The sequence below is a fragment of the Schistocerca piceifrons genome, chromosome 3, assembly GCF_021461385.2.
Source record: "Schistocerca piceifrons isolate TAMUIC-IGC-003096 chromosome 3, iqSchPice1.1, whole genome shotgun sequence".
Taxonomy (NCBI): domain Eukaryota; kingdom Metazoa; phylum Arthropoda; class Insecta; order Orthoptera; family Acrididae; genus Schistocerca; species Schistocerca piceifrons.
This window is the reverse complement of record NC_060140.1, coordinates 544,006,617-544,028,342: the sequence shown is the minus strand read 5'-3', so window position 1 is coordinate 544,028,342 and position 21,726 is coordinate 544,006,617.

Below are 21,726 nucleotides of genomic sequence, written 5' to 3'. Positions count from 1 at the left end.
TGACCCTCGGTTCTGCTGAATCTAAGTGAAGGAGGACTCCATTCACCACTGAAAGCTGGTGTCGGATAGAATAGTACAACTGGAGGTGGTGGTGATCCTGAGGAGGCGGCAAGGATGCATGGTTATGCAGAACACGGTGTCAGATGACTCAGAGGAGGGAATCTTCTGCGGTGGCTGCAGCTACTTTGACAGCTGTAATGGGAAACGCCTTCAGGGCCTCGTGGACGTCATCTGAAAAATGAGGAGGTTCAACTGGTCGAAAGCAGGGCCAAGACCTTGTTGTAGACAAGGCGTGCTGGGAGGTGGTATGGAAATGCATGGCGTAGCGAAACTGGGAGAGGAACAACGCCCAACGCTGGAGACACAGAGACGCTTTGCTCGGTAATCGCACGGAAGGCGCAAATAAAGAGAGAAGCGGTTTGTGGTTAGCAATAATGTGAAAGGACTTGCCATAGAAAAAGGGATAGAACTTGGAACAGGCCAAAATCATGGCAAGTGCTTCTTTCTCGATTTGGGAATATTTGATTTGTGCTGTGAAGAGAGCTTTTGAGATGTATGCTATGGGGTGCTCTGTGCCATCCGGCAGTTTGTGAGACAGGACAGCTTCCACACCATACTCAGAGGCATCCGTAGCAAGTATCAAAGGAAGATTTGGATCATAAGGCATGATGCAATGGATTGGAGCTGCTGTTTGAGGGTATGGAAGGCGGTCTCACAGATGGGGGTCCAACAGAATGGGACATTTTTGCGGCAGAGACGGTACAGGGGTGCTGCCACTTGAGCTACAGAAAGAACGAATTTCCTGTAATACGAAATTTTGCCCAAGAAGGATTTCAACTGATAAAGGTCCCACGGATGGGGCAGGTTGTTAATGGCGTCGATATAGCAGAAAGGTGGAGAAAGGCATTCTGCGAAATGATGTGACCGAGATAGGAAATAGATTGTTGGAAAAATGAACATTTAGAAATATTACATTTCAGACCGGCAGTTCGAAGGCAGAGCTTGTCTATGTGGTCTTCGGAGCAAGACCCCGTGACGACTATGTCATTTAAGTAATTTATACAGCCTGGGGTATCAGTGAGAAGTTGTTCAAGGTGTCTTTGAAAGATTGCAGGAGCACTGGCGAAACCGAACATGAGTCGGTTTAGTTGGAAGGGGCCGATAGGAGTATTTATAGCAGTGTATTGTTGGGAGGAAAGATCAATATGAATTTGCAGTTATGCTTCTCTTAGGTCGATTTTGGTAATGTAGGAGCCCCCTGCCAATTTGCGAAAATGACCTTCCGGTCATGGAAGGGGATAGTCGTCAACGAGAAGCTGTGGGTTGACTGTAGACCTTAAGTCACTGCAGAGGCGAAGTTGGCGGCCTGGCTTCAGCACGATGACTAAAGGCTTGGACCACAAGCTGAACCACACGATCTGGAGAACCCCTTCATCTTGAAGGCGTTGAAGTTCTTCTTTGAGCGGCTGTTGTAGTTCTACTGGTACCTGGTGTGCGCGGAAGTAGCGGGGCCGGGCGGCGGGACGGAGTTGGAGCGAGGCCTCAAAGTCGTTGGCGCGGCCTATGCCCAGTGAAAACAGGTCCTGGAATTCATTACAGAGTGCATAAACTTCAGGAAAAGGAACGTGCTGAGACACTAGGTGAACATCGTCCACAATGGAAAATCCGAATAAGCGGAAGGCGTCCGGTCCAAATAAGTCTGCTGTGGAGGAATTGTTTACAACCAGAAACGTGACTGGATGGTGAACAGATTTGTACTTGACTTGAGGTGTGAATGGTCCTATGAGAGCTATCTCTTGCTTATTGTACGCCAGTAGGCGCTTCGGGGCTGGAGAGATGGGTGGTGAACCCATGTTGGCATACAAAGTGTAATTAATCAAGGATACTGCTGGGCTGGTGACCATTGGTGGAAGCAGAGGCTTGTCATTGATAGTGATGTCTGCAAAAATTTTTTATGTCGAGGAGCTGTCTACCTGGTTGATGTCCATTGGCGTGTTGTTCATGTCATCTGGATATGGCCTTGGCTGGCGGTTGCTGGAGGTGGTGGTTTTTGCGCGACAAACGGGAGCTAAATGGCCTTCCCTGCCGCAGTGTGTTCATTGCGCCCAGCAGTTTCGGCAATGTTCTCTATCATGTGTTGAATATCAGGTGGGGCAGGAGGGCAGGCGGAGACGATCCCCACGACGACGTTGCTGGTTGTGTTCTGGCTGCAGTGGCTTCTGGCTCCGGCCGGGATGGTGCTTCTCAGCGTATTGTTGTGGAGGCGGTCTCCGACCGCGGCGGTGATAGGAGCGCGGTGTTGAGCCCTGGATTGCTGCGATGTCTTCGGTGTCCGTTATGGCGGCGTCACGGATTGCTGCTACATGTGCCCAGGATTCCAGTCGACGATCGGCGGCTGTAGAAATTTCGAAATTATGGGCTAGTTCTATGATCTGCTGGAGGGAAGGGTCTTGTAACTTGAGGGCGTCGTGGCGGAAAGCGGCCTCTGGCGCTGCCTGAAACAAGTGGCCACACACCATGTCATCAGCGTTTGATTTCTTGGAAAGATGTGTGTGAAACTTACATTTCCTGCTTAGACCTTGCATCTCGGTGGCCCACTGCTCGGTTTCTTCCGGAAATGGTAGAACTCGACGCAGGCTGCGAGTACATGATATCGGCGTTTGTAATAGGCAATTAACGTCGCACAGATAGCGGTGAAGGTAAGGGAGTCGGGGTCCAGCGGCTGTAGTTTCATGAGCAGGATGTACATCTTCGATTCGTTCCATGACTAGAAAAAAGCGCGCTGCCTCTCTTCTTGGGTGACTTGATAAATCGTGAAGTGTTACTGGATACGTCGTTTGTATGTTTCCCATTCTTCAACTTCATCGTTGAATGCTTGGAACGGCGGTGGCGACGCGGGGCGGTGGAGGCTCCGGAATTTGGCGATAAGTTGTGCCTGAGTTTCCAAAAACTGGTGCAGAAGTCCTTGAAAAAATTGTTGCCATTCCGTAGGTGCTACTGTCATAACCATGATGTTCGTCGGTTCATTTCACTATACTCGCCACTGGTGGGTACTCAGTATTGTGGAACACTCAGTATAATGTCGTTTATTGAAACTGAACTACACTTCTCGATAATCACTATACACACAGAAAACAAATAACATGTAGACGACCATTCATCAAGAGCGTCGGTGAGGTCCATCGGAGCTGCTCCTAGCGGAAGCCGGCGGAGTACTCCGACTTCCCTGTATCTGTGAAGCGACCTCTGCAAAAAGGTCCACATTAGTCTCTAGAAAGTTCTGTTTGTTTTGAAGAATTGTTTTCCTCTTAGTTACGCCTGCAAGTGCTTCTGTATGTTATATGGTACACAGGGGTGTCTTGAATGTAGTCTGCGTGGCAGGGGTCGTCTGTGGCAGACGTAACATATGCTGCAATGTCATTCAGGGTTACTCGGCGGTTTTCTCACTATGGCTTCAACTGCTGCAATGTTCTGTGGAGTCACAACTCTTTGTGCCTGACCTGCACGAAGAGCATCTTCCACTGAAGTCAGACCACTGTTTGTTTTGAAGAATTGTTTTCCTCTTAGTTACGCCTGCAAGTGCTTCTGTATGTTATATGGTACACAGGGGTGTCTTGAATGTAGTCTGCGTGGCAGGGGTCGTCTGTGGCAGACGTAACATATGCTGCAATGTCATTCAGGGTTACTCGGCGGTTTTCTCACTATGGCTTCAACTGCTGCAATGTTCTGTGGAGTCACAACTCTTTGTGCCTGACCTGCACGAAGAGCATCTTCCACTGAAGTCAGACCACTTGCGAACATCCTACTCCATTCATCACCGTACTGAACCTTCATTCGTCGATGAATTTCAATGGGTTTCACATCTTCACTACGTAAAAACCGAATAACAGAACGCTAGTCTTCCTTGGTGCAAGTTGCAATTGGAGCGGCCATCTTTATACTTATACTCTGACGGTATGTGTGCATCTGGACTATGCTACCATCTACAGTCCATTCTGCACGCTGTTTGTAGCACGCTTACCAACTTTCAGGGTAACGGCGCGAAATTTCGATTTAATATTACAAATTTAAGGTTTTCATTTGAATGACCTTCGTACATGTTCTTCTGTCCTTCCATGATCGTGAGGGTCTCCTCCCGTATCGGACTGTGATTCTAATTGCGCAACCCACTCACGCGCTTGCTGGACGTCTTGTTTTGTAGTTCGTTTTCCTTTGTGGTGATCCGGGTCTGCGCTTCTTTGACCTCTGATACTTCTGCCTGTTCGTTCTCGATCTGTTCGATGCGCTTTACGTTCTCGCTAATCTTTTATTGCGTTTCCTGGACGACCCTTCTTCATGTTTTTCGAGTGCAGCAAGAGCCGTTTCGGTTTTGTACGTTTAGATTTTGGCCATTTTACTCATTCTCTTGCCATCAAAGCATGCTTGCGTGAACCTCGGGATACTAATCTAGGAGAGATTAGACTGCCACTATAGATGATACGAACCTACCATATCGCCTTGTTTGAGTCTATCCTGAGCTATGCAGCCAGCACATGGGTGCATCGTCTCTGCCTCACATCACACAAAACTATTGTACGACGCGGACAGAGAAGCATTCTTTTAAGAATGTCAGGAGTGTTTGGGACAACATCTACACAGGCATTAAGCGTCGTCACAGGTGCCTAGTAGCCATTACAGTACGTTTCAGTACTCCAGCGTACTGGATGGAAAAGGGACAACAGGACGAAGTACAAGAAATGATGGGAAAACAAGTAACTGACAAGAAAAAGCTTAATAAATTGCGAAATGAAACTTGGAAGACGGAATGGGACGCAACAGAAAAAGGACGCAGAGTACACACATTCTTCCCCAACATCCGAGAACGAATGATTATGAAATATGTAGATACGACACGTGGTATGGTCCACTTTATTACGTACCCACGTAAGTCTTGATTTGCTGTGGAGAGTGATTCGAACGGGTGCGCATCAAGAGGGCTTGTGGAATACGATTTCCGGACTAAAACATTGTGGCGAGGATCCGTAATGGTGTGGGCAGGGACTATGTTGACCACTCGAACACTTCGTCATAAAATTACAACGGGTAGATTAGCAAGATTTACCTGTTGTCAGGAACTCTGAGGAGATCATGATATCTCGCAAGGCTGTTGCGAGGTGCTGTGGGCCCAGACTTCGTATTAATGGACGATAATGCTCGACCTCATAGAGCACGGGTGGTTGATATTTGTATTTTGGAAATGGAAGATCTTGTACACATGGGGTGCCCTGCTCGTACTCCTGATTTCAGTCCCATAGAGCATGCCTTAGTTGCATCACGTCAGCATCCACCAACCACTCCTCAGGACTTTGGAGCAGTTCTGCAGGAAGAATGGGCGCTATCGCCGGAACAAAGGCTGATGACATAATTCACAGAATGTCCCGTCGTTTTCAGTCCTGTGTTGGCGCCAGAGGTGGTTACACCCCATACTGAGCACATTAACTAGTTGTCAGAATGTTTATGCAAATCTGTTAAGTTGGAGAAAACCCAAGAAAGATCTTGTCAACCGTTATGCATTTTGCAGTTGATTAAGTACTGTACTCTCACATTGTTTCTACTTTACTATCAAATGGTTATACCATTTTATGGTAAAATAAACCCCATTATCTAAAATTTCGGTTTGTTGCTTTAATTTTCGACACCAGTGTATTTATTGCCACTACAGGTAATAAGACAAAATATCATCTTCTTGACTGTCCCTTTCAGGTGCATGCATGTGCCTTTTTGCTTTCTCTCACTTGTTTTCACATCATCTACAGTGTGCGGAGAACATAGCAATACAAGACTTTTGTCCCTTTTCGATTCATAATTACGGTTGTCAAATTATTTTGCATACAAAAATGTCGATGGTGAAATTACTTTCGAGCCATAAGTCTTTATTTCTTATGGAATCTACTTTTTATTTTGTTGATTTAGCTCTAATAGGACCAGGAGGTATTTACAAGGTATTGTGTACTCGTGTTCTTCTCTCTAGTGGCAATGATTTCAATCTGTTGAGTTCCATCATGCCAAAGAAGGAACTCAGCGGTTCTTCAGTCTGTATCATATAGGTTTTCACTACTTGATTTACTTGGGATGCCAGAAGATGAGAGATCATTATCCTAGGGTCCATCATTGTGAGAATTTCTGTTATCTTCCAGGTAACGGCGAGCTTTATTTTCAAGCCAGTTAGTAACACTTTACTGAAAATATCTTTTACTTACACTGACTGTACATGGTATTTTCTCGGCTCTTAGAGGTAGCGTAGTATCCACATCCTAAGTAAAAGATAAAAGTAACGTACATGATATTTCTGGTTATGAAATTATATTTAGCTCGTCTCAAACTATTTTGGCATTGAGAAATACAATCTTCAAAAGAGTACTCTGTTGTAGCTTACATAGTACTTCTCACAATACAAAGTATGCAATGAGTATAACTGTGGAGAACCGATAATTGTTATCATAAACATCTTACAGTAAAACATCATTTAGATCATAGATAATAAACTTTTGGAAAGATGTCTCCTTTGATAAGGAATCTAAAAGACCCCTGTACATGCGTTACACATATAGGATTACAGAATTCATAAATAAAAAATTTGATTTGCAACGTAAAACGTCTTAAGAAAGTAAACTGCATTTTCAACGATTACACAGGGCATAACTAAAATAAACCATGTTTAACAAAATTTACTGAGGCAATGATAGGTTACCAAGTCTAAAATACCATAGAATCGAAAGGTTAAAAGCCGGCCGCGGTGGTCTCGCGGTTAAGGCGCTCAGTCCGGAACCGCGCGACTGCTACGGTCGCAGGTTCGAATCCTGCCTCGGGCATGGATGTGTGTGATGTCCTTCGGTTAGTTGGGTTTAACTAGTTCTAAGCTCTAGGGGACTGATGACCACAGATGTTAAGTCCCATAGTGCTCAGAGCCATTTGAACCATTTTGAAAGGTTAAAAACATTATGAATCAAGTTCAATTAAATGGGTTGTCAAGCAATGATGATGATATTAGTGTAGGAACAGAAGAAAAGATTAATCTTATGAAAACATTATACACATTAAGCGAGATATCGAGAAAGGCTCAGTGGTAGAACACAAGTAATTCTGTAGATGGCTACAAAAATAATTTGAAACATGTGTGAAACGAACTACTGTATTGTCAAATGAGGATTTGGGTAGAATGATTGAAGAAATAAATAAAACCGTTAATGTGGGATTTGATCAGCGGACTAGATCTTGTGAAGGTTCCAGTAACGAATTTTAAGTTAAACTGGCCATAACTATGTCTGAGATGACAATCATAAAAAGTATATTGCTGAAATTAAAAGGAAAAATATACACTAGAATTGATCAGCTTAATAAATCATTGAAAAATACGAAGGGAGCGTCTCAAAAAGAGTATATAGTAATTAAAATAGATTCCAGAGAAATAAAGTTAATATTGGGGAACACGATGTTCAACTTGGTGTATCAACATCTTATGTTAAGAGGGTAATAAATAAATCAGATTAAACTGATGAAATTTGTCAGAAGAAAGCTACAATTTTGGGATGGTAAACAAGAAATTATTGGAAACTACTTGCAAGGTAGTGGTAAAGCTCAGTGTCGTAACAAGGCACGAAAAAATAAGAGAAATACAAAAATCAGTACCATAACTGAGAATATTGAAGTTAATAACGAGGAATTAAATGAATTTAGTGTATAAACTGAAGATATAATTAAGAAAACGATAAATGTTCGGTACAGACAAATAAGTAAGTAAATGGGAATATGTTGTTATGATGAAACAGGTGACAGCTTGATGTGGGTGTGCAAGTTCCATCAATTTTCATCAAGAGGTTATTTTCATCCTGTTTCTTTCATGAAACTGTTTAATAGTTTTCTACCTAAGTCGTGAGATGATAGGAAGAACATTGGTTGTAGTGTATTAGAAGATGATGCACAGCTATGAAGACTGATAAAGGACTTGTGTCATAAAACACATGCGGAACTTACCAATTTATTTCTTAATCAATAATGGTCAAAAGCTGCAAGCAGTATGAATGGAAACATTCAAGGGAAGAAATTTCACTGACAGTGCAGACACAGGTAAAAGGTAATTCATTCAAATTATTGGGAAAGGAATTTGTATTGAATGATACATTAAAGGGAAGGGATCTAATTTTTATGATATGAATTGAACTCCCTGTAAGTGTTCGAGAGAAGTTAAACTGGAATCGAAAAAGACAATATTAATGTGGTTTTTCATGGTTTTGAATAGCTGGAATCTCTGTCTGGCATTCATCAGCCTAGAGAAGGATGGGGAGGTAATGGATGCATAAAAGGTAAAGAACATAGAAAAAGGGATGATCACAGGGATTATTTTAGGGGATCATTGTCTGGAGATAGGGGTGAATGGAATCATGGTAGTCATCATATTAATCATGGGCTTACGTCAAAGGGAGATAAGAAATGAAGAATATAAATGAGGACAAATGAAACAAATGGAAGGACCTGACCAAGACCACTAGTTGCTGGTTTTGATGAGGTCCGATCTAGAACTGTATTAGGAATTGGACCAGCTAATGTTCTTTATTAAACATACGATGGCTGGGATGCCATAAAGGAAGATTTAATATTTGAATGTGAACAGGGGGTAGATGAGAAGTATCTGCTCACCTTGAGGGTAGCTATAGATAGTACAAACAGTTTAGCTATTTTGGATTCAACAATTGAAATTTTTTCGATGATTCAGTGGCTTTAGTTAAAGATAACTGGGGAAAAGAGCAATCTGGACTTGGCAGTACTAGTAGTAAGAGGTATTGCGCTATTGGTACAAAAAATAAGTTGATAACAAAGTTAGAAGTAGAGATTTATCAACAACAATGTTAGAGTTAGAGATTTACAGTAGAATGCTTAAGGTTAATCTGGTAGTAATTTCAGGATTTCGTGTGTTCGTCATAAAGGGACTGAATTGGTTAATAGCAGGTTTTGCTTCCGTGGTTTTTGTGAAATAAATTTTGAGAATAATGACAGGCAAAGATGATAGTGAATTAACTATAGAATGAAGACTTTCATTACCAGTATTCATGTTATTGCTGATATTTGATGCACTGACTTCATCCATTGTTGTAGACATCACCATGAGCTTCAACGACTCTGACAACTGTTACACATTCAAACAACCTATTCTGCACTACAGTGGTCTTACGACATCACAAACGGACCATTGTGTGGATACATATAAACAGTTCTGCCTGCTGACTTTATCCGAGAAAGCGATGATGAACAATGGAAAATACAAATACGGCAGATACAACTTTTGGTAACGAATTAAAATGCACCTTGTATAGATCTTGGAGTGATGTAGATGGTGATAGTGGGCTTGAAGTGTAGAGACCAAAGTTAAATTTTGTAGTATCCCAGGAAAATAATAATGCAGTAATTATTGATGATGTGTGTCAAACAGAAGGTCCCTGATATGACAAAAAAGGAGCTCTGAGAAAGTTGTTAAGGAAACATGCGAAGTATTCACTGTGAGACCTGGTCTGAACAAGGACTATGTTTATCGGTTTGATGTAGATAAGATAGACCTCTCAAAGAGCAACTTTGTGTAATACCGATACCAGACTGGGTCGCAGTATAGAAGGAAATAAGGTATATTTTACAAAGCAATATCATTGAGAGATCACAAAGCAACTATAGTAGTTCAGTCTTGATGTAATGAGAAAAAATGGGCTGATGAGTATAAGCAAGAGTAAAAGGCAATATGCAAAATAAGCATTACCCAGGTCAATAGACCAGAAATATTAGAGAAAATGATGGAAAAATTTTATAATGTAAAGGTTATCACTATTATTGATTTGAAGCTATGTTTTTAAAGGTGCATTAGCGCAAGAATGCAGAAAATGTACAGCATTGATTTATTGGATTTAAAATGGTACCATTACGTTTACTCGTAAATCTCTCTGTGTCAACATTTACACGACCGTTGACTGGTGTATTTGGACAGAAATGTTACCAGAAGTGATATGTTGGTTAGCGTAGAGGGTATTTCCTAGTTCAATACGTTTGTGTATATTCATTCTTTAATTACATAAACATAAACTTCGCTAGAGTTGATAGTGTAAATACAGTAGTACAATGAAAGAACTGAATTTAAAAATTTTCAGATGTTCAGAGACACGCGGAATCTATTTGCCGAAGTAAGAAAAATTAGTAGACTAGTACTGGCAAAAAGGGAAATCGTGGTCAAGAGAAGTCTGCTAGTCTGAATCATAGACCTTAATTGGTGGAAGAAATTTTTGTGAATGTACGTTAGGAAAACGCCATTGTGTGATAGTGAAACAAAGATTTCAGGAAAAGAAAAACAGAAGAAAATACAAGCATTTGAGATGTATTGTAACAGAAGATTGTTGAAAATTAGCTGGACAGATATGATAAGGAGTGAAGAGATTATATGCAGAATCGACGAGGAAGGGAATATGTAGAAAACAATTTTTAAACATTTGATTGTCTATGATCCAGCAACCGTACGCTATTTAATTACAGGCCGTACATACAGCCACTTCGGCTGCATAAAATTTTGTCAGTTGACCACGGTTTCTATCGCACTAGGGCAATCTTCACCAGAATAAAAAGTTACATGGAATATTTAGAAATAAAATGACATGGTTTGAAATAATGTTCACTTGATAGGATTACTTCCATAAATTACATACAAACAGAATGTACTTAAATGTAATCACACCATGTTTTAAAACGTCAGTGCAAAAGTACTCTCGTCAGACAGAAATGTCATAGGAATAAAACTAAAATGTTAAATTATAACATGATTGTGAACCAGACAATATATTCCATGGAATGTAATGACAACCGTAAGGTCGCTTAGGACCAAGAGCGGCATAACACAGCTGCTACCGTCAGACTAAAGGGCTAACACGCCGAGGCAGCCACGGACACGAAAACAGATTCGAGCCATCTACCACGAATATATCGAAATACATACAACTAAGAGCAAATGAGGCACTGCAAGAACAATTTTAAACATTACTGGTAACAAACAGGAACTGGTGGATGAAAGTTACAACAAAACGTAAAAGTCCTTTTTACAAAAATAAATACATTTCAGGTAATATACAGAGAAAACATAAGATTGGAAGGAAAAACGATGGTTAGGAGACTACATTGAGAAGACTATCGCCATTCAGACAATTCTAGTCAGTGGATCTGTACCTTGAAAAAAGTTTTTGTTGCGTGACTGCAACTGTTCGTTAAGAATGAGACCGTCTCTAAGAGCTAGGTGTTGAAATATTTCTAACTCTTCTAAGATGTTAGGCCTAAAGCCTGTTTGCTTTGTAATTAAGATCTGGACGTCTTTTACATCTTTAGGATTATGTCCTGTGATTAATAAATGATGGGTGAAAGTTCATTTATGAACATTGGTACCTTCTTTTCCCTAGAAGGTTTTCCATGAATCTTATCGAAAGAGCTCGGCCTGTTTGCCCTATGTAACAGGCGGGACCATTGTCGCAAATAATTTTATAAACACCAGAATTTTGCAAAGGGGAAAGCGTTGGTTCCAAGTTATGTATGACGTTATTTTTTAAAAAATTGTTAGTGGAAAAGGCTACTCTACTGTTATACCTATTTTGAAGCACAAGTTGTATTTTGTAAGGAACTGGACCCCGAAATGTTATAGAGAAAAATTCTTTCTATTCATTAGGTTCATTATTGGAAATGCTTAGTAGGTGATTTTCTTATTGGTTTTACTATGGAAAGGTCAAAGCCCTTATTGATAGAAATTGTTTTAATCAGACTTATTTCAGATTTGAGATTTTCACTAGAAAGGGGGATGGAGTTGGTTCTATGGATAGCTGAATGCAAAAAGACTTGCTTATGAGAATGTAGGTGTACCCAAGTGAAAGCTGTAATTTGATGAAATCTGTTTCTTTACGGAAGATATTGAACTAACTATGTCGTCTACTATCATCAGAGTGATATATACGATGTTTAACAGCCGGAACTCATTTTAAGTTCAATAGTGCAAGAAATATTTTCGTGATTTTGATGAAAATTTTGAAAAGTCGATCACAACCGTCGTTAGCCCTAGATACGTGGATGACACCTTCCTCATTTACATAGGGCCTTGTAACCTTGCGGTTGCCATTATATTCTCGAAGTATTTTATCTGGCTGACAATCATGTTGTACTTTTAATTATAGTTTTTATTCCTAGGACATTTCAGTCTGACGTGAGCACTTTTGCCCAGATGTTTTACACCATGTTGCGATTACATATAAGTACATTCTGTTTGTACGTAATTTATGGAAGTAATCACATTAAGTGTATATTATTTCAATCCTTGTCATTACATTTTTCGGATTTCCATGTAACTTTTTATTCTGATGAAGAATGCCCTAGCGCTTTCGAAATTGTGGCCAACTGACAAAATTTTTTGCAACCGAAGTGGCTGTATATACGTCCTGTAATTATATAGAAAACACTGACAGGTAGACGACAGGATGGCAGGTTATACGTTAAGACATCAGGGAATAACTTCCGTGGGACCACTGGGAGCTGTAGAGGATAAAAACTATTGAGGAAGACAAAGAGCGCCCGGAGTGGCCCAGCGGTTAGAGGCGCCTTGTCACTGACTACGCGGCCCTTCCCGCCGAAGGTTCGAGTCCTCCCTCGGGAATGGGTGTGTGTGTTGGTCTTAGTATAAGTTAGTGTAAGTAGTGTGTAAGTCTAGGGACCGATGACCTCAGCAGTTTGGTCCCTTAGAAATTCACACACAATTGAGAGACTGGAATGTATCCAGCAAATAATTGAGAGCATGGATTGTAAGTGATACTCTGAGAAGAATAGGTTGTGACAGAAGAGAAACTCCTGGAGGTCCGCATCAAAGCAGTATTCTATTGTTATCATTTAAAAACAATTTTGTTTCTTGCAGAATATTTCGTGTAAGCTATGTTGATAATGATTTAGTCATTGGTCTCTAATCAGTGACGTTGTCTATCTTCAATACCAGTTAGACACAAGGCCCACTGGGCCACTATAATCGAAAGTTATAAAGGAAACGATTAATATTCTCATTCAGCACTCTGTACTGAATATATCTACTATCTTTCCGAAGCACGATACCTGTGTGATAACAGAATCACTTACTACCACGAAATGGATTGTTGTCCGCTTGTGGCAGTTGTTGTCTACATTAGAAACATGCATTTAATTTCATTTAATTAATTCAATTAAATCGTCTCTCTGAAAACCTTTACTACTACAGAGAAAGCGGAGGGAGGAAAAATTTTACTGTGGCGATTAACCTGGAATGACAAAAATTAGTTTTGTACGTGTGTTATAAATAAACCAGCTTCTCTTTCACGTCGAATTTTCGAGAAAAAACCTGGAAATTAATTACTGTAAAAGGTAAAAAAGAAGATATTTGGCTGGGACCAATTACATTCAAGGCCATATTCGAAATTGGAAACTGATTTTTTTATATTTTTTATACGACGATGCAGTGCAAACCACTGTTAAAAAGGTGAGACATACCACAATTCTTTGTCTGCTTTGCATGTTCACCAACTTTTCAGGGTTTTAAAGTATGACTAATGATTCTTTTTTAAATTTTAACATAAATGTTTAATTGTTTAAGAGTCCTGTACTTTACTGAACAAAGTTATCAAACATGACCACTTTCATGCTGCAAGTTGGTACAGTTCTTATATTTTGTTCCACAGCATTTGTCTTATCCCACTGTCTTGCTTAATAATGGCTGCATCGTGTAATAATAAGAAATATTTGGGTGTGACTCTGCAGACACCATTTTTCCCTTGACTGTTACAATATTTTTATGTGTTGTGTTATGACAAAATTTGGCAAACCGATAAACATGAACAGGGCATCCGACATGGAAAATCAGGCCAATGTCGATGGCCGCAACATTACCAATCCAACAATGAGGAGTGCACTTTCTGATACTGAAACCGTGATTGAAAATGTTACCAATTAACTTGGGGAGACTAATGATAAACTTCAAGTCAGTGCTCGCGATACTGATTTAACTAGCATCTGATAACATGATGAAAGAACCGTCTACAGAAATGGACAGAAAATTTGCTCCAGTTGTGGAGAAACAAACTGTTGAGGTGAAGGAAAGCTTTGTAAGATGGCGAAGTAGCAGTCTGCAAATAAAGATGGTAAATCTGGTCGCACTGCGGAGAAACAAACTACTGTGATGTTGCAAAATTTTGCTATGATTGCTACAGACATTAATGATAAAATAACTACAAATCTAGAAGCAATCAAAACAGAAGTATCTTGACTGAAAGAGGCTTACCGAGAGATACCGGATACAGTGCTTGAGCTGTTTGAGGACGTTGAGGCACTAAAAAAACATTCAGACCACAATTGAAGATAGCATTTCAAAACTGACACAGCGAGTTAGCGACCTGATACTTGAGCAGCAGCAGCAGAGACAACAAAACCTCATTACTCTAAATGCAAAATGTACAAATGGCCTCAACGACTGGATTTCGAAGGAGGATACTGATATCTTAGAGAAAGCAGAAAATGAGATCCGTGTGGCAGCGCAGTCCGTTGCCGTGGAACTTATATCTGAACCAGGAATCTCAAGCGAAACTATTCGCAATGAGAACAATCAGTGAAAACAAATACGACACCTGTTTGACTGACTGGTGGCAGGACGTCACTGTACAGGTCAATGACCTCAAGTGAGAAGCAGAAATATTTAAACGTTTACCAACATAGACGACCCCTGTTCTAACGCACATGAACGACAATTACGCAATATTTTGTCCTTCTAATCGAACTTTTCTGCGCCTTTCACAGCCGATTAGCCCATTGCAGACCGCCCATACGAATTGGTGACTGTGACACGCGCAACAGCAACTGTCCTTCTGGAAGAACATTTACATAAGCAGTAGCTTACGACGTCTTATACCGCACCTAAGACTTGTAATGAATGCCAAAAGATTCAATTTTGCAGCAGCTTATATGCAAGGAGAATCGGCGATATGGGCTATTGAAACTCCTGAACATCTACATCTACATTGGTACTCCATAAATCACACATAAATGCCTGGCAGAGTGTTTATCGAGCCTTCTTCACAAATCTATGTTATTTCGCTCTCGAAATGTGAGAGGAGAACTCTGATTTTTATTATTTTATTTAGTTGATCGTTTCTCCCTATGCAACTGGGCGTCAATAATTATTTTCATATTCAGAGGAGAAATTTGGTTATTGAAAATTCCTGAGAAGACCCCGCCGCAACGAGGAACGCCTTCGTTTTAATGATATTCACCCCAAATCCTGTACAAAGTCCGTGTCACTCTGGCACTTATTTTCTGATAATATAAAACGAGCAGCCTTTCTTTGAACTTTTTCCATGTACCCCTTCAACGTTATCTTATAAGGGTCCCACACAGCGCAGCAGTGCTCCAAAAGAGGACGGACAAGCGTAGTGTTGGCAATCTGTTGCAGCTTCTACAAGTTTGCCAGTAGAGCGCAGTCTTTGATTCGCCTTCCCCACAACTTTTTCGATGCATTCTATCCAATTTAAGTTGTGCGTAAAGATAATTCGTAGGTATTTAGTTGAATTTACGGCCTTTAGATTTGATTGAGTAACCGGGTAACCGAAGTTTAAATAATTGCTTTTAGCACTCAAGTGAATTAATAGAAACTTTTCATAATATAGGGCGGATTGCCAAATTTTCTTCCACGCAGATATCTTTTCTAAATCGTTTTGCAATTTTGGATGATCTTCTACTGATATTACTAGGCGATAAACGATGGTCTCGTCTGCAAACAACCTAAGGCGCCTACTAGGATACTCTCCTAAATCGTTTACATACATAAGGAACAGCAGAGAGTCTACCCACTACCGTGAGGAACGCCAGAATTCACTTATGTTTTACTCGATGACTTTCCGCCAGTTACTACGAAATGTATCCTCTCTGACAGGATATCACGAATCCAGTTGCGTACCTGAGACGATATCCCATAAGCATGCAATTTGGATTACAAGCCGCTTATGAGGTACGATGTCAGAATCCTTCAGGACATCTAGAAATGTTGAATCCCTGTGAAATCCCTTGTCGATAGAATTCAACACTTCGTTTGAGTGGAAAGCTAGCTGTGTTTCACAAGAAGAATGTTTCATAAATTCGTGTTGACTGTGTGTCAATAGACCGTTCTATTCGAGGTAATCCGTAACGTTCGAACATAGCATACGTTCCAAAAATTTTGCTGCACTTCGACGTTAATGATATGGAGCTGTGACTTAGTGGATTACCCCCACAACCTTTCTTAAATATTGGTGAGACATGTCGGGCTTTCCAGTCAATGGAAACGGATCTTTCGCCGATATAGCGGCTGTATATGAATGTCAAGTATGGACGTATTGCATCAGCATACTCTAAAAGACCCCTAATTGGTATACAGTATGGTCCGTAAGACTTGCTTGTAATAAGTGATTTAAGTCGTTTCATTACTCTGAGGACATCTATGTTTCTCATGCTGGCAGCTGTTCTTGATTCGAATTCTGGAATATTTACTTCGTCTTCTTCGGTGAAGGAATTTCTGAAGTCTGTGTTTAGTAACTCTGCTTTTACAGCACCCTCAGTAGATAATATTTGCACTGGTAACGCGCAGAGAAGGCATTTATTCTGTTTTGCCCGTAGCATACTTTACATACGGCCAGAATCGCTCTCTGTTTTCTGGCACGTTTTGAGACAAACTTTCGTTCTGGAAGCTATTATAAGCATCTCGCATGAAATCCGCGTCAAATTTCGAGCTCCTTTAGGTCAGCATGGCCGGAGTTGAGTTTGAACCGTCGTCCTCCCGTAAGCGAGTCCAGTGTATTAACCACTGCGTCACTTCGTTCGGTCCAAGCTCCTGTAAAAGATAGAGAAACTTCAGTATTTTGCGATCATTTGAATTTGGCATGTTTTTACCCTTGTTTCTGCAGCAGGAATTACTTATAAAATATTATTCAGTGCTTGTGCAAACCACCTTATGGCGTGTTCAATCCTGAGACCTATAATCCAAAGAAAGGCAGTCCGAGGAAAAATTTTGACCCATAATCCAAATATAGCAGTCTGAGGAAATATCTCGAGAGCTACCTAAGCAAAGCACGATATTGGAACAATCCGATAGCGCCTAAGGACGTTAAAGGAATATTGAAAAGCAAATAATCAGTAATCTTCGAGGAAAGTTGATAAATGCACCAGAAGTAAACACCGAGAATTTTTTTTCATAGTCTATTCGCTGGATCTGATTTAGGAGGACGTGAAGTATTGTAACGGTAACGGTGGTGCGGCAACACTGTCTACCACGAACCACCACAACAATGGACGGAACGACATCACTTGCAGCAACGGTACAGTGGTACCCCGTCTGCAGATGAACTTCAAATAATAAACAGAAGCAAGCAGTTGAAAAACGTTGCAGGCGTTACAAGGCGAAATAAGTTAATCACAACTGATATAACCCCTGATACCAAATGAGTAGAAATGGGCTGCATACATCACGCTAGGCGCCATTTAATACCGGTAATCGCGGTCTAATTTTTGCGCGCCGGGAACAGTACAAAACGTGGATGATAACCGGAATCAGTAGGTAATATATTCAGACCACCTGTCGGTCGGCCTTAGCCCCAGCTGGAAATAATACGGATAGTTGAGGTAGCTGGAAAGCGAACCTCAGCCACAAATGGGATGACAACCTGAAGACGGTCTCATTGAGCGCCCTGATGGTGAGAGAGGGTTTGGGGTGGGGGAACTTCTTATAAGTAACTAATGAACGTGCTATCTTATAACGACGACAAGACATACAAGAAGAATTTTGCGATGATGTTGCATCGTGCAAGGAACGGTTTGAAGATCCAGTTCAGCCCACAGTCCAAGCTATTATCGGAGGAATTGCGACCATCATAGCGATTGGCAAAGGGGCTAACATGCATGTTTAAGCAAGTCATTTCTTCAAAAGAATTGCTGAAAGGACTAAGATTCCGATGCTGCCAATACAGAGTCACGTAGTGGCAGGATATATTGTCGCCTATACGCAAAGAGTTGGGAAGCAGGGACATGTGGTGACAGAATTCGAAAACGGAGCAATAGCGTGCACGTTTCTCGTAGTGAGAGGGGGAATGTGAAGGTAAACCTCTAAAGCAGACGGTGTTTATTAGATACAGAAAGAAATGTAATAATTTTAAATTTAAGTCGTACTAAGGGACGTCATGACAGATTCTGCCAGAACGTTCAGCTGAAATGAATGTGTGGTAAGGCACTGTGGGGAGCAAGTTACCTTGACGATAACCGATACCTATGTCAGTGGCTATAAACAGCGAACTACCTGATTCAAGTACAATGCTCAGAAGGGCTCAGGAATATGAGTGCCTTGACGAGGGCCAGAAGGCTGATATAATGAACGTGCTGTTGCCTTATGTGCCAGTATTCTCTGGTAAGCACAGTATAATTAAAGGACTAGGGTAGCCAATGAATGTTATCTCCATAATATTTTCTGGACGAAACATATTCTATCTCGTGGGCCACCAGGGAGGCTGTGAAACATGAGATTCGCCAATTTGTGGCTCGGAACATTGTAGAAAAGTCATTATCACCACATAGCTTCCCGCTGTTAGCTCTTTCAGAAGCTGGAGGAAATTTGCATTGGTTCTGGATCCCCTTTCAATAAATGACGTAATTGTCCACTTTAGGACTATGCCATAAGTACTCGAGAGTAGCTTCTGAGTTTCAACAGAGCAAAATTTCTAACATCAATCGATCACCGATCGTCTTTTGCCAAAAAGCTCTGTCAAAACATTCCATGAACTACAATGCGTTAATTTCTTGTAGAACGTATTATCTTTTTACATTACTGCCGTCTGGACTAAATGTCAACACCGTCATGTTTATTACTGCTCTCAAGACAGCTCTAATGCCAGATGTACTGGACTCAGCTACACCTACCTGGAGGGAGTACGCTAAGTTACTGGAACTGCAATAGCTATGGCCGCCTAGTGGGACTGCTGCAAATCTGTTTTCAGGTGCAGAGCGGTTGCGTGTCATGTAGGCAACCCGCGATATTGTTTTGACAGGCGCACAGGTGGAACGCCGCACCGTCATGCATACGGAGAAATTGAGTGACTGTGTTGTGAGGAATATTTATTATATTATGTACGCAAAAATCACAGTAACAAACTTGTTTTGATTCTAATCATAAAAGAATATAGACATAAATGAAGGCAAATTATCATATACAGCAGCTGTGAAGATTACCCAGAAGCATGGAGGAGTACTTCAGGATTTAAATTTAAGATACAGTTTAGAATCTCGATAAGTCAAAAAACAAGAGTGGAAGATTTTTGTATGGGCGTGGATAAAGCCCCAGTAGTCTTAAAACATCGTTTTAGTTGGAGAATATGTGGCGTTTGTATCAAGTTTCAGCACGCGTTTCCAGGTAATAACGGCAGACAACACGACCCTTCGTGTAACAGATGCCCAGGAAATGTAAGAAAGAAGCCGTGTTGTGCTAGAGGGTCTACAATGTGCAGTGATTCACTGTTAGTTTTGGCTCCAGAATGCATTAATTCCATTATCTGTATTCTGTAGGTAAATGTTTGTACATAGCTCCAACAAGGCCGAAGACCTTGTATGTACAAAATCAGTCTGCTAAATAAAGTGAACTGTCTGATGGGTAGAAAATATGGATTGAGAGTATATCGAAGAAAGACGAAAGTAATGAGAACTAACATAAATGAGAACAGCGATAAACTTAACGTCAGGATTGATGATCAAGAAGTAGATGAAGTTAAGGAATTCTGCTACGTAGCCAGAAAAGTAACCAATAACGGGCAAAACCAGGAGGACATTGAAAGCAGACAGGCCTTGGCAAGAAAGGACATTCCGGGCCAAGTCTACTAGTATCAAAGATAGGTCTTAATTTAAGGAAGACATTTCTGAGAATATACGTTTGAAACACAGCACTGAATGGTAATGAAACATGGATTGCGGGAAAACCGGAACAAAAGAGAATCTAAGCATTTGAGATGTGATGCTGCAGACAAATTTTGAAAATTAGGGTTAGTGATAAGGTGAGGAATGAGGAGGCTATGTGCAGAATCGGAAAGGAATATGTGGAAAACGCAGACAAAGAGAAGGGACTGAATGATTGGACAAGTGTTGACACATCAGGGAATGAAATCCGTGGTACTAGAGGGAGATGTAAAGGGTAGAAGCTGTGGAGGAAGACAGAAATTAGAATACACCCAAGAAATAATTGAGGCCGTAGGTTGCAAGTGCTGCCCTGATATGTGGGGGTTGGCACACGACAAGAATTCCTGGCAGGCAGCATAAAACCAGTCATACAACTGATGCATTAAACAAAAAGTTATGCATGTCGTTATTCCATGAATATACTACTAATCACAGGATGAGAAGTGACGCTTTACGTGGAAATTACACTGAATTGCCGCACTTTCCTCCTCGTGTGAATAGGGACTTCAGAAAGTAAGTTACGCATGTCGTAAAGAATTCACAAGAAAGGTAGCAAATTCTCAGAAGAAAGCACGTGTTTCGGATTCTCTGCGGAAAGAAGTTCTGCTGCGGCGGTGATAACAAGTGTCCGAGTAAAATGGCGCTGCTCCCGAAAACATATTCCAATGCCGAACAACGTCCACAGCACAATTTCCTGCCCACAAAATGTCTGTATTGCTCACAAATCCACCGTGAAATTGTAAAGGTATAAGTACCAATGGAATGTCATGTTCAGTCGTAATTAAATAGTGTCATCAACTTGAAAAAGTGAGAAGAGACATGTGTGCTATAGATTGGAAAGGAAGGTACACGAGGAAGGACCTAGGAGAGAAATGAGATTTTCCAGCGAGGAGAATGTTCACATAGTGGTTCTCGAGTCACTGTGAGACGAAGGTTCGGATTTCTATCGTCCAGGAAACTAACGATTCGTAGAACTTTCCGATCACTATTTACAGAGACTTGATGATGTGTTACGTCGAGGTGTAAATCAGCTGTTAATGAAAATTTCGTAGCCACCGATTGTAATTGATTAACTTACTTTTTGAAGTATGTTATTAGATATTTATGCTACAGTTCAGAAAACGGACAGGTGCTGTTAGCACATGAGAACTGAGAAGATTGAAGTATCGCCGAATTTTACAGGCAAAAAAATTTTGTGTGTAAATTTGGTGGCTAATATTCAGAAGCACTCGTTGCGAGTTTGATGCTATTTGGTCCTTTCGTCCTCTGCTTTTGTCAGTGCCAATACTATTTCACGGGAAGTAAATCCATTGAATATACATGCAATGTGAATTCAGTTAGCTGTTGACGCCTACGGGAATTTGTTTTTCCAACGGGGCAGACATCGCATGTACCTTTGTAATTAATACGATAAGTGATTTCGAATAACGTGAGATTTGGGGATCATGCCATTTCCTTGATTATTCAACAGCAACCGTTAAAAAATGTGTTATATATACAGATAAAAAGAACAGCTTTAAATAGGAAGGTCTACGAACTGAAGAATATGACAGTTTCTTTCCTTGGTAGTACTAAAGTGGACTGGGAAGTTTGAAAGAAGAATTCAAGGAGTAGAAGAAGATATTGGGTGAGGATTCTGAAAAGGTATTTTGTTGCCAGCATACGTCGTCTCTGAAGTTACGCTACTCTAGTAAGGCGTAATTTGTA